This window comes from Jaculus jaculus, chromosome 17 (assembly GCF_020740685.1).
Source record: "Jaculus jaculus isolate mJacJac1 chromosome 17, mJacJac1.mat.Y.cur, whole genome shotgun sequence".
Taxonomy (NCBI): Eukaryota; Metazoa; Chordata; class Mammalia; order Rodentia; family Dipodidae; genus Jaculus; species Jaculus jaculus.
The window spans coordinates 48,677,405-48,689,209 of record NC_059118.1 but is presented as its reverse complement, the minus strand read 5'-3'; the positions used below and the strand labels follow the sequence as shown (position 1 = coordinate 48,689,209).

General features: G+C 39.6%; 1 pseudogene; it reads right to left on the bottom strand.

Annotated features, from left to right (window-relative positions):
• Positions 1 to 7,282: 7,282 nt before the first annotated feature.
• Positions 7,283 to 8,484, bottom strand: LOC101617072 (annotated as a pseudogene).
• Positions 8,485 to 11,805: the final 3,321 nt, after the last annotated feature.

Here is an 11,805-nt window from a genome sequence, read left to right as displayed (position 1 = left end):
CTTTTTGAAATTTTAATTAAATGTCAGTCGTTTATAAACAAAATAATATTAAAAGCTATTTACAAAAAAATTAAAAGCTATTTACAAAGTTAGTTTTAATATCCATGAAAATAACTGTACTATGCACATGCTTATTGCATTTGGACCTATATATACAATCTTAAGAGTAATATGAATTACTGAATATTGCAGATTTTGCTGAACTGTCATGTACAGTTGTCTCCAGCATTGAGCTGATTCAAGAGGCCCCCAGGGCTGCAGAGGCAAGAGGTGAAGCATGCTCACTCGTTACGCAGTGTGTGGGTTTCATCTTTTTCCTCCTTACTTCCACCTCTCAAACCCTCCTTGCAGAAGCAGTTTCCGTGTCTGAAACGGACGGGACAATGCTCACACTCCTGCAGGACTCTGGGACCGATGTCTTCCTTGGTTTCAGGACAATGCGCATGAGATGAGGAAAAGTGGTTTTCTGGGGCTCACTTGTACTGGGACTACAGATCATACCCCAAGTGTAAAGAGCACCATCCTCCTCTTTTAGAATTTATTTGGGGGACTGAGATGTGGCTTAGTGGGAAGAGTTCTTGAAACACCATGTTTGATCCCCAGTAGTGCATTAACTATGGCACACACCTGTAATCCCAGCTCTCAGGAGATAGAGGCTGGAAGGTCAGAAACCCATGACCCTCCTGAGCTATATGTAAGTTCAAGGCCAGCTTTGGTTACATGAGACCCTGTCTCAAAACATATTTTCTTTTATGTAGCATTTTTTTGTTCAAGTCTAAGAATATGAATGAGTACCCCATACTTCATTTGCCACCTAGCCCAGCTGTCACTGGTGGCATCAGAAACAGTTTTCTATGGTGAGAAATTAAACCCTCTAGTAAGTGAACAGTCTCATTTGAATGGAGAAATACGCTGGGGTTTTTTGTTTCGTTTTTCAAGGTAGGGTCTTGCTGTAACCCAGGCTAACCTGGAATTCACTATGTAGTCTCAGGGTGGCCTCAAACTTATGGTGACCCCTCCTGCCTCTACCTTCCATGTTCTGGGTTTAAAGGCAAGTGCCACCACACCAGCTATGCTTTTTTAAAAAAATGTTTTATTTTTATTTATTCATTTGAGAGAAAGAGAGAGAATGGGCATGCCAGGGCCTCCAGCAGCTACAAATGAACTCCAAATGCATGCACCACCTTCTGCATCTGACTTATGTGGGTTCTGGGGAACCAAATCTGGGTCCTTTGGCTTTGCAGGCAAGTGCCTTAACAACTAAGCCATCTCTCCAGCCTGAAATATGCAGCTTAATGTGGACCACATTAAGCTGCATATAGAAACAAGCTGCTAATAGAAACAAGAAAGAAAATAGTGAGTCAAAGTCAAATCCATGTATATCTGAGTAAAACTAACTTACAAAAGTAGGCCACCATAGTAGTGTATGCCTATAATTCCAATACATAAGAAGGAGAGACAGGGGCATCACTGCAAGTTTGAGTCCAGCATGACCTATATAATAAGACTGTATCTCCAAAACACATAAAACAAAACAAAATGAGGAAAGTATCAGATGTAACCAATCAGAGAACTAACACACATATGCCGTGTTTATAAAAGGAAAGGTAGATGGTAGCCTTATTATTGTGCTAAGGAGACAGGCTTTCTTTCTACATCTGCCAGAAAAGTAGTGAGAGGTTTTCACCTGGGGAATGTTTTTGTCATATTTGTGTTGAAGACTGGTCACCAGCTGCAGTGTGAAAAGCAGCTTTAGAGGGAATAAAACTGGGCCAGGAAAGCATTTATGATCTATCATTTAATAGTACAGATGGATGTCAGTGGCAATCTGAGCTAAGGCAGTGAGAAGAGGGCTCAAGTAAATAACATGAAAACCTAGCAGATATATTCATTAGGCATAATCATTGATTGAATATGAAAAGTGAAAATAAAATAAGCCCAGGCTAGTAGTTAGGTTGCTGGTGTGTACCTGCATTTTCCTGTTACCAACTGACTTTTAATTTTTTAAATTGCACTTTGGTCTTTATTTATTTATTTATTTTTGATACAAACATCTTCAACTTTTTTTTATTCTCCATAGGACATAGTGTCTTCTTTGGAAGGCAGAGTACCCTCCAAATGCTTTTTGACTGACAACAAAATAAACCAGTTATTATAAAAAAAGCACTTAGATAAATCCCAAATTTATTAACGGTTGCTCCATTTTTCCCTGTAAAAAAGACACTATGCTTTTTCCCTATGCATATTATCCAAGAATATTCTCTGAATGTTCAAGCTCCAAATCATAATCAATACTTTTGGTATCTATTTAAAATCTGAGTAACTTAGAATATACCTCCTCTTCCCAATATTGCTATATGAGATAAATGGTATTTTAGTAGTATTACTAAAAATCCTAGACCACAATCAATGTTCAGCTTTCTTTTCAAAACTGGAATTAAAGGTACTTCATTTATAATATTAAAATGTTGTGCTGGGCGTGGTGACACACGCCTTTAATCCCAGAACTAGGGAGGCAGAGATAGGAGGAGCACCGAGATTTCAAGGCCACCCTGAGACTACAGAGTGAATTTCAGGTCAGCCTGAGCCAGAGTGAGACCCTACCTCAAAAAACAAAACAAAACAAAAAAAAATGTTGAGGATAATTTTTTTGGGGGGGTCACATAATTTATTTTTCTGTACCTCTGAATAGAATTACATTGTTTATGTACCACATTTTCAAGATTCATCCATGTATTTATGTATAATTTTTTAAATTTTTTTTTACATTTTTTGTTTATTTTTATTTATTTATTTGAGAGCAACAGAGAGAGGAAGAGGCAGAGAGAGAGAGAGAGAGGGAGAGAATGGGCTCACCAGGGCCTCCAGGCACTGTGAACAAACTCCAGATGTGTGCACCCCCTTGTGCATCTGGCTAACATGGGTCCTGGGGAATTGAGCCTTGAACCAGGGTCCTTAGGCTTCACAGGCAAGCATTTAACCATGAAGCCATTTCTCCAGCCCATTTTTTAAAATTAATTAATTAATTTATTTATTTGAGAGCGACAGATACAGAGAGAAAGACAGATAGAGGGAGAGAGAGAGAATGGGCGCGCCAGGGCTTCCAGCCTCTGCAAACGAACTCCAGGCACGTGCGCCCCCCTTGTGCATCTGGCTAATGTGGGACCTGGGGAACCAAGCCTTGAACCGGGGTACTTAGGCTTCACAGGCAAGCGCTTAACCGCTAAGCCATCTCTCCAGCCCTCCAGCCCATTTTTAAAAATTTTTTTATTAACAATTTCCATGATTATAAAAAAATACCCCATGGTGATACCCTCCCTCCCCCCACTTACCCCTTTGAAACTCCACTCTCCATCCTACCCCCTCCCCATCTCAATCAGTCTCTCTTTTACTTTTGATGTCTTGATCTTTTCCTCCTCTTATGATGGTCTTATGCAGGTAGTATCAGGCACTGTGAGGCCATGGATATCCAGGCCATTTTGTGTCTGGAGGGAGCATTTTGTATGGAGTCCTGCCCTTCCTTTGGCTCTTACATTCTTTCTGCCACCTCTTCCACATTAGACCCTGAGCCTTGGAAGGTGTGATACAGATATTGCAGTACTGAGCACTGTGGTCATTTCTTTCCATCACCATACTTTCTGAGTTGTCCCAAGGTCACTGCCATCTGAAAAGAGAAGATTCTCAACCAAAAGTGAGAGTAGCATTAATATAAAGGTGTGAACATTAACAGAAGTGCTTACTGGGCAGTTTGATAAGCATAGTATATACATTTGGCCAGACAACAGTAGATGTTACATCCCTAGGGCTTATGACTACCCCTGTTTTAAGTTTTCAGTATCAGGAATGTATTCCCTCCCATGGAGCGGGCCTCTAGTCCAATTAGAGGGCAGTTGGTTTCCCCCATGACAGACATGCCACTATTGCACCCATTGGCTCATTTGGCCTGGCTGGCCAATTATAAAGGACAGTTATTTTTATTTAAAATTTACTTACTGCCATTAAAACTAAAACCTATAAACCATACCTACTACTATTTATGAAGAAAAGACTCTAAGTTGTGGTGACTTCAAACTGTGCATTACAATAAGATCATATAGTAAAAGGTCACAAGTAGAAGTAGCATACTCTGTCCAGCTACTAAATTTGTCTACCTCACATTCCTCAAATATTAAGAGAATTATTTTCTGAAAATCCATTTGTCATACCATAACCTGAAAAGAAACTTCTGCTAGGCATGTGTAACTTTGGTCAGCAGCATCACAATGCAAACCTCAGGCCTGGGTAAGGCACTCTATTCTGCAAATAAAGAAAAATGCATGTATGCACCTGACCACAGCACTGCTCCCCACAAGGCAAATCAGTGTGAGCTGGGGAGAAAGGCTAGGGGGTGAACTCACCCAAAACAGCATGCATAAGCTTGCAATATCTTTTACATTTTGGAATGGTTATAGTAACTGGCACGACAGAAACGTACAGAGCTACTGATAATTAAGTCCTTCACCCCTGCTGTATCACTACACAACAAACAGGTGCTTTAAAGATGCACTGTCAAGACAAGATTAAAATAAGTAAACAGTCAACAGGTTAGGAGAGATTCACAAGTCCACAGTATTCTGAAACAGTTAAGTTGTTCAATTTCACTTTTCCCTGCCCAGTAGCTTTTCTTTAACAATGTCAATAAAACTACCATATAACTTTTTACCACCACAGAGAAAAGTTTAGAAGTAAACATTTTTCAAGTACACTGATGCAACAACAACAACGGGAAAATGTTACATTGTGAAGGAAAAGAGAAAATTATAGGATATAACCCTAATGTTGCAATTAAAGGAGAATATATATCTTTTCTAGCATGCTATATAAGTTGAAGAAAGCCCGTGGTCCCAATTTGTTATTTTCAAAATATAATTATTTTCCTGTATGCAAGTTAATATTCTTGTGTACAAAAATGATTAACTAAAAGCCTTAAAACAAGATTTCCCCCCGCTCCAAATTAACACTTTATCCAGTTCAATTTTACAGAAGACACACACACAAGGTAAAAAAATATTTACCCTCAATTGCATCACTCTGATCTCCATGTTGACAATTTATTAAGAAACACAGAATGACTACCCATATTCCTGCATTGATTTCTCATCTATTTTCATTTTTTATCTGAGAGAAAGTCACCAAATACACCTACATCTTTACAATCTTTTAAAACTGAGTACAGAATTGTGACCTAGCTCACTGACTCATTTCCAGTTATCTGGATAACAATGATTAGGATTTAACCATTAGTTTTTTTTTTTTTTTAAAAAAAAAAAAAGCAAAGCAGCAATCAACAAAGAGATAACTAAGAATAACCACATTTATAGATAAATAATGGTTATGGATTTAATTACATATCAATACAGTGGTGCCTCTTTGATCCAAGTGCAACCTGTACAAAAAAAATTAAGGGATGGGCTGGAGAGATGGCTTAGCGGTTAAGCGCTTGCCTGTGAAGCCTAAGGACCCCGGTTCGAGGCTCGGTTCCCCAGGTCCCACGTTAGCCAGATGCACAAGGGGGCGCACGCGTCTGGAGTTCGTTTGCAGAGGCTGGAAGCCCTGGCGCGCCCATTCTCTCTCTCTCCCTGTATCTGTCTTTCTCTCTGTGTCTGTCGCTCTCAAATAAATAAATAAATAAAAATTAAGGGTTTAAGATACACTCTTCATTCAAGCACAAAATTAATTTAGTGGAAAACAAACTCAGCAAGTAAATTTCACCACCATCAAACTAAATGAAGACAAGCTCAAAAAGAAAGAAAATATTCACATTCATAAAAAGATGTGATTCATAAAACAACCACAATGCAGTAAAGAGACTTTTTGTTGTCAGTAAATCTAAAAAAAATTCCAAGTCATATTAAAGGAGTAGAAACTCAGTGAAGCATGTATATCAAAAGTTTTCTTCAAATGAAGAAGCAGGCAAGTTGAGGAACAGAGAAATTTTCTCTGCTTTATTTTGAATGAAATTAAAATTCATAGTACCTCACACCAAAAAAAGAAAGTAAGAGAAAGCAAGGAAGGGCAGATGGACATGTTGAGTCAGAAAATTAATTCATCATAATGAAATTCTGATATTTCTAACTCCAACATAAAGTTTTCTCTCACAAAGTACTTTGCTTATTTTTCTCACAAGCAACTACCACAGATTAGAGCTGTCACACATATTCTTAAAATCAAAGTTCTTAGGCACCAAATCCCAGCAACCTGCAACTGAAGGGAGGAAATACCAAAGGATGAGTTATGATTACAACTCAGTCTCTACTAAGTAGCAATAGACAACAGAATATTTCTCTTTGAAAGAACACTTAAACCATTTACCAAGATTTATTTCATAATAGAGTCAGGATACTAAATAGTCTTTCTTAGCAGGAGAGTACAAAGGCATTTCCATAGGAAAGAGAAACCAGGATTTGGAACTGCATATTGTTCTGTTGTCATTGGCATCTCTGGCTCAAAGAGACTTGTTTTTATCTTTTGTCTATGTTAGATTTAGGCTGCTCATAATTTCCACACCTAAGTCCTATTATAAAATACCAAATATGTAGCATAGTGGTGCATGCCTTTTATCCCAGTACTCGGGAAGCAGAGGTAGGAGGATTGCTGTGAGTTTGAGGCCAGCCTGGAACTACAGAGTGAATTCCAGGTTAGCCTGGGATAGAGTGAAACCCTACCTAAAAAAAAAAGAAAAGAGAGATTGAGAGAGACCAAAAAAAAAAAAAGGCCAAGTATTAAAACAATGTGGTTATCCTAATGTTATTAGTGTACCTGAACTAATTTAGGATTTTACAAATAAAAACAAGCATTTTTGGCTCTATATGAGCCACAACACTATGGACTCATGAAGGTAGGATGATTTTTCTGGTCTAATGTACATCATGTGTAACCAAAATGTCATGTGGTTTTATTAAAACAAGAAGTAAACTGGGCATGGTGGTGCATGCCTTTAATCCCAGCACTTGGGAGGCAGAGGTAGGAGGATCACTATGAGTTCGAGGCTACCCTGAGACTCCATAGTGAATTCCAGGTCAGCCTGGGTTAGAGTGAGACCCTACCTCGAAAAAAAAAAACCAAAAAGTAAATAAGCTGGGAGTTAGAAAGTCCAAAATTTCACAAGTTCAGATCATGTTTCATTCCTGCTGTCCAAGTGCCATCCACACAGAGATCCCATGTCTGTCAAGCATTCGGTTTAGTTCAACAATGATGGATGAAATATTAACAAGCATATATTTACAGTACTCCTTTCTGAAGATTATAGACCAATATTCTTTTCTTCCATGCCTAGTCAATCTGAGTTTGGTTTCCTCAATGAGAAGGGGTAAATCTGAAAATGGCTACTCAGCTGTTTCACCACTCTTACTCCATAATAGATGTGAGCCAGAGTGAAGACAGCTGTTAATGAATACAGGAGAACACTCTCAAGGGAAGAGGCTACTCCTAAGTTTACTGTTATGACAACCAAGAAGAGAGGAAGCAGCAACCAATTCAAAGCTGGACACCAATAAGCTGACATGTAATGTTTTCAAAGGCTGTTCCAACCCTGAAGTAGAATATTCTAGGATGTAACTCTTAAATAACCAACGGCGACCAAATGATCCACACTATAGACAAAATGAAGAGCAAACATGGAGAAAATAAGGGAACCACAGCTTCATAGACTGAATTGTGCTGCAAGGTGTTATTTTTATAACTTCTAAAAAAGTTTAATAAACTCATTGGAAGAGTCACACATAATGCACAACCAATAATCATTGCAATGAATAGGTCTCTATATAAGAAATTAAGCAGGAAAGGTTCATACCAGGCCTCATCTCCCACAACCATAGTCACTATGTAGACAAAAGAAATAGTCACCTGGCTGAGGTCATATCCCCATGGCAGGAAAAGAATGAGGTCATATCCCCATGGCAGGAAAAGAATCCTTGTGTTATACTTTACCCAGTGGGACAAGATGAAAGAAAACAGAACCACGCAGAGCAAGAGATAAAGAACAAAAACACTGATGCCAGTTGATCCTCGTCCAAAGTTGGAATACACAGTCACAACAAAGTACACACATGACCAACTATCTAGGCCATGGTCAAATAGCTCCTCTAAGGGAGAGCTGGAGTTGGTTCTATGGGCTTGCTTCCCATCCACACCATCTAGAGTATAGGCTACAAAGTTCAGGATGCCCATGACAATCCAAACCCAATAAGGTACATGCTTGTTACCTGGTGCTGAAGCATAAAAGTCAGGATCAAAGTATACCATAAATAGAAAATTGAATACAACCAGCAGAAAACCAGAAAAAGATACAAGATTAGGAGCCAGCCAAGTAGGTAACACCTTCACTATCATGTTCCAAAATGGATGCATGATATATTGAGAGAGTGGGTTGGTATCCAAAGCACTATACTTGTATTTATTAAAGCCAGCCAGCTGCTTGGGACTCACGTATTAATAACCAGCCATGACTACTTGAAAGCCAAGAATCCACGCCACAGGGCTGTGAATCTTCATGTCCAGGCAGCAAAACACGCCAATTTTGTCTATTTTTAAATTGATTTCTTTTTATTTATTTATTTGGGAGACAGAGTAAAGGAAAGAGAGAGAGAGTGGAGAATTCAGAAGTACAAGGGCCTCCTGCCACTGCAAATGAGCTCCAGATGCATGAAACATTTTGTGCATTGGGATTTACATGAGTACCAGAGAAGTCAAACCCTGGCCGGCAGGCTTAGCTAGTGTTGTAGTTACTTTTGTTTTGCAGAGACAAACATCCAACCAGAAGCTGCTTATGGGAGGGAAGGGTTTATTTTGGGTTCACAGATTCCAGGGGAAGCTTCATCATGGTGGAAAAAGCTGGCTCACTTCAGCATGCATCCATAGCAGAGAGACCAAACCAACAGAAAGCAACCAGAGCTCAAGCTGGCTCTCTACACACCTAGTGGTGCTGGACTCAAGATCCACCTCCCAGTAATAAACCTCCTTCAGCAGGTTTATCCAGCTCTGTGTGCTGAAGACTAAGTAGGAAGCTTAATCTTAACCAAAAGTACTTCAGGCCATGGTGGACATACACTTACATCCAAACTACCACATTCAATCCCTGGACCTCAAAGACTCATCACTTAATCTTACAATGCAAAATGCACTCAGAACAACTTCAAAAGTCCCCATAGTCTTTGTCAACTTTGGTTTCATAGCTCCATACAATGGCCTTACTGGGCTACACAGGGATTTAAACCCTGCTTCACATTGCTGCCTCTCAGCAACAGCTCCTGCAACTCTATGTACTTCATGATCTGCTTCCTTGAATTTTTCATGCTCTCAAAACTAGCACCAGCTGGGCGTGGTGGTGCATGCCTTTAATCCCAGCACTTGGGAGGCAGAAGTAGGAGGATCACCATGAGTTTGAAGCCACCCTGAGATTACATAATGAATTCCAGGTCAGTCTGGGCTACAGTGAGACCCTACCTCAAAAAAAAAAAAAAAAAACAAAACCTAGCACCACATATGAGGTATAAAAAAATTTGTAAATCCAAGGAGGAATAAAACTTGACCTTGAAAATCAGGATATTCCTTCACCAGTTTTCTTTCAAGACACCTCCTTTCAAAAGAATTTACATGCTTACTAGCTTGTGCCTTAAAGGTGGTAATATATTCTTTTTGTTGTTGTTGTTCTCTGTATCCATCTCCTTCACCATTGTTCTGGTTCCCAGTTCACCAAGAAAAGAGCATTCTCACATGTTTCCCAATTACTCTTAGTTTCAGCTGATACCCTTTTGAGGTATGATGGGGTGGATCTCCCCTTAGGGTCTGTTTCTATCTGAAAAAGAGATGCAGATTCTCCAATGGAGAGTAAAGTTAGCACCAACTAAATGTGATAACCATTGTATTTTAGAGTTTAATGGAGAGTGGACGCATTTTTGGATATGGTTCTGACTTTTTTCCCAGATCCAGCTATGGGTTCCATTCCACTGAGCACATCAGTTAGCCAAATCGAGAGCAGTTGGTTTGCCACCCTGGCTGTGTGCCACTATTGCACTTGTATGAACATCACATCAGGTTTGCTGCTAAGAAGTTTAGACCATGCATTGCTTGTACAGATATAGGTCATTATCTTCCAATTGCTCATGTAGCACCTTCTGGCACTAGATGCACTGAATGTATGAAGACTGACTCTCTTTCAGCTTCCAGCTGTGTTGCTTCATGATATGTGCCAACAGTGTATGGTGTCTTCAGCAGTAGGGTCTTACAACTAGCCTATGGTGGGTCATCAATCTATCTTCTTTTGGGAGATGTCATAGGCCTCTGTGATCAAAAGCTCATTGTGGCTGGGTGTGGTGGTGCATACCTTTAATATCAGCACTCAGCACCCAAGAGGCAGAGGTAGGAGGATCACCATGAGTTCAAGGCCACCCTGAGACTACAGAGTGAATTCCAGGTCATCCTGGGAAAGCTCATTGTGGATGATATCTACCTGTTGGTACTGGGAGTTACAGGGCAGCACCCAAGAAGAGAAGGAAGAAAATGATAAGTGATATAAAAGAGATAGAAAGACGAGAGAGAAGAGGGAGAGAGAGAGACAGAGAGAGAAACAGAAAAATGAGGAGATAATGTTCAGTTTTCATTGTACCCTCTCCAGGTCCTTGTGAATCTGGTGTTCCCTTTAAGGGCCTGGTGGAGGTTCAACTATTTGGTCTGTCTTTTAGGATGTAGAGTTTTGTGGTACCATTGCCTTTTGTGCCCAGTTTTCTGTCCCTCACACCTTTCCTTACCCTCTCCTCCTTCTTCACCCTCCCTATTGTCCAGTCCTTGAGATGATTGGTAGGTATGTCAGCAACTTGGGTAGATTCAGGTTAGAAGCTGTAGATGAGTGAGACTATGCAGCAATTATCTTTCTGTGATTGGGTGAGTTCACTAAGAATGATCTTTTTCAGGTTTGACCATTTTTCTTCAGATTTCATTGTGTCAGTTTTCCTTACTGCTGTGTAGGATTTCATCTTGTAGATGTACCACATCTTAGTTATCCATTCACCTAATGAGGGACATCTGGGTTGATTCCAGCTCTTAGCTATTATGAATTGAGCAGCTATAAACATCTCTCTAAGCTGAGGCGTGGAGCTTTTAGGGTATAGGCCCAGTAAGAGAATAACTGGGTCTGTTGGTAACTCTATAGTCAGTTTTTTAAGTCTCCATATTGCTTTCCAAAGTGGTTGTACCATCTTATATTCCCACCAACAATGGATGAGTGTTCTTCTTTCTCTACATCCTTGCCAGCATTTGTTTGTATTTTATTTTTTGATGTTTTTTATTCTTACTGGTTTAAGGTAGGATCTCATAGTAGTTTTAATTTGCATTCCCCTGATGATTAGGAATGATGAACATTTCCTTAGGTGTGTGTTTTCCGTTTGTATTTCTTCCTCTGTGAACTGCCTATCCAGTTCCTTGCCCCATTTTGTGAATGGGTTGTTTGACTTTTATTGCTTAGTTCTTCGTAGATTCTAGATATCAGGCCTCAGTCAGTTGGATACTTAGCAAATATTTTCTCCCATTCTGTGGGTAATCTTTTGGCTCTGTTTGTTGTATGTTTGTTTGTGAAGAAAATTTTCAACTTCATAAGATCCCATTGGTTGAGTGATTGTTTAAGATCCTGTGCTACTGGGATTTTTTTCAGGAAGTCTTTTCCCAGTCCTAAGTCATGGAATGTTCCTCCTAACATTTTTCCCAGTAGTAGCTGAGTTTCTGTTGTTGTATTGAGGTCTTTGATCTATTTGGACTTGATTGTTATGCATG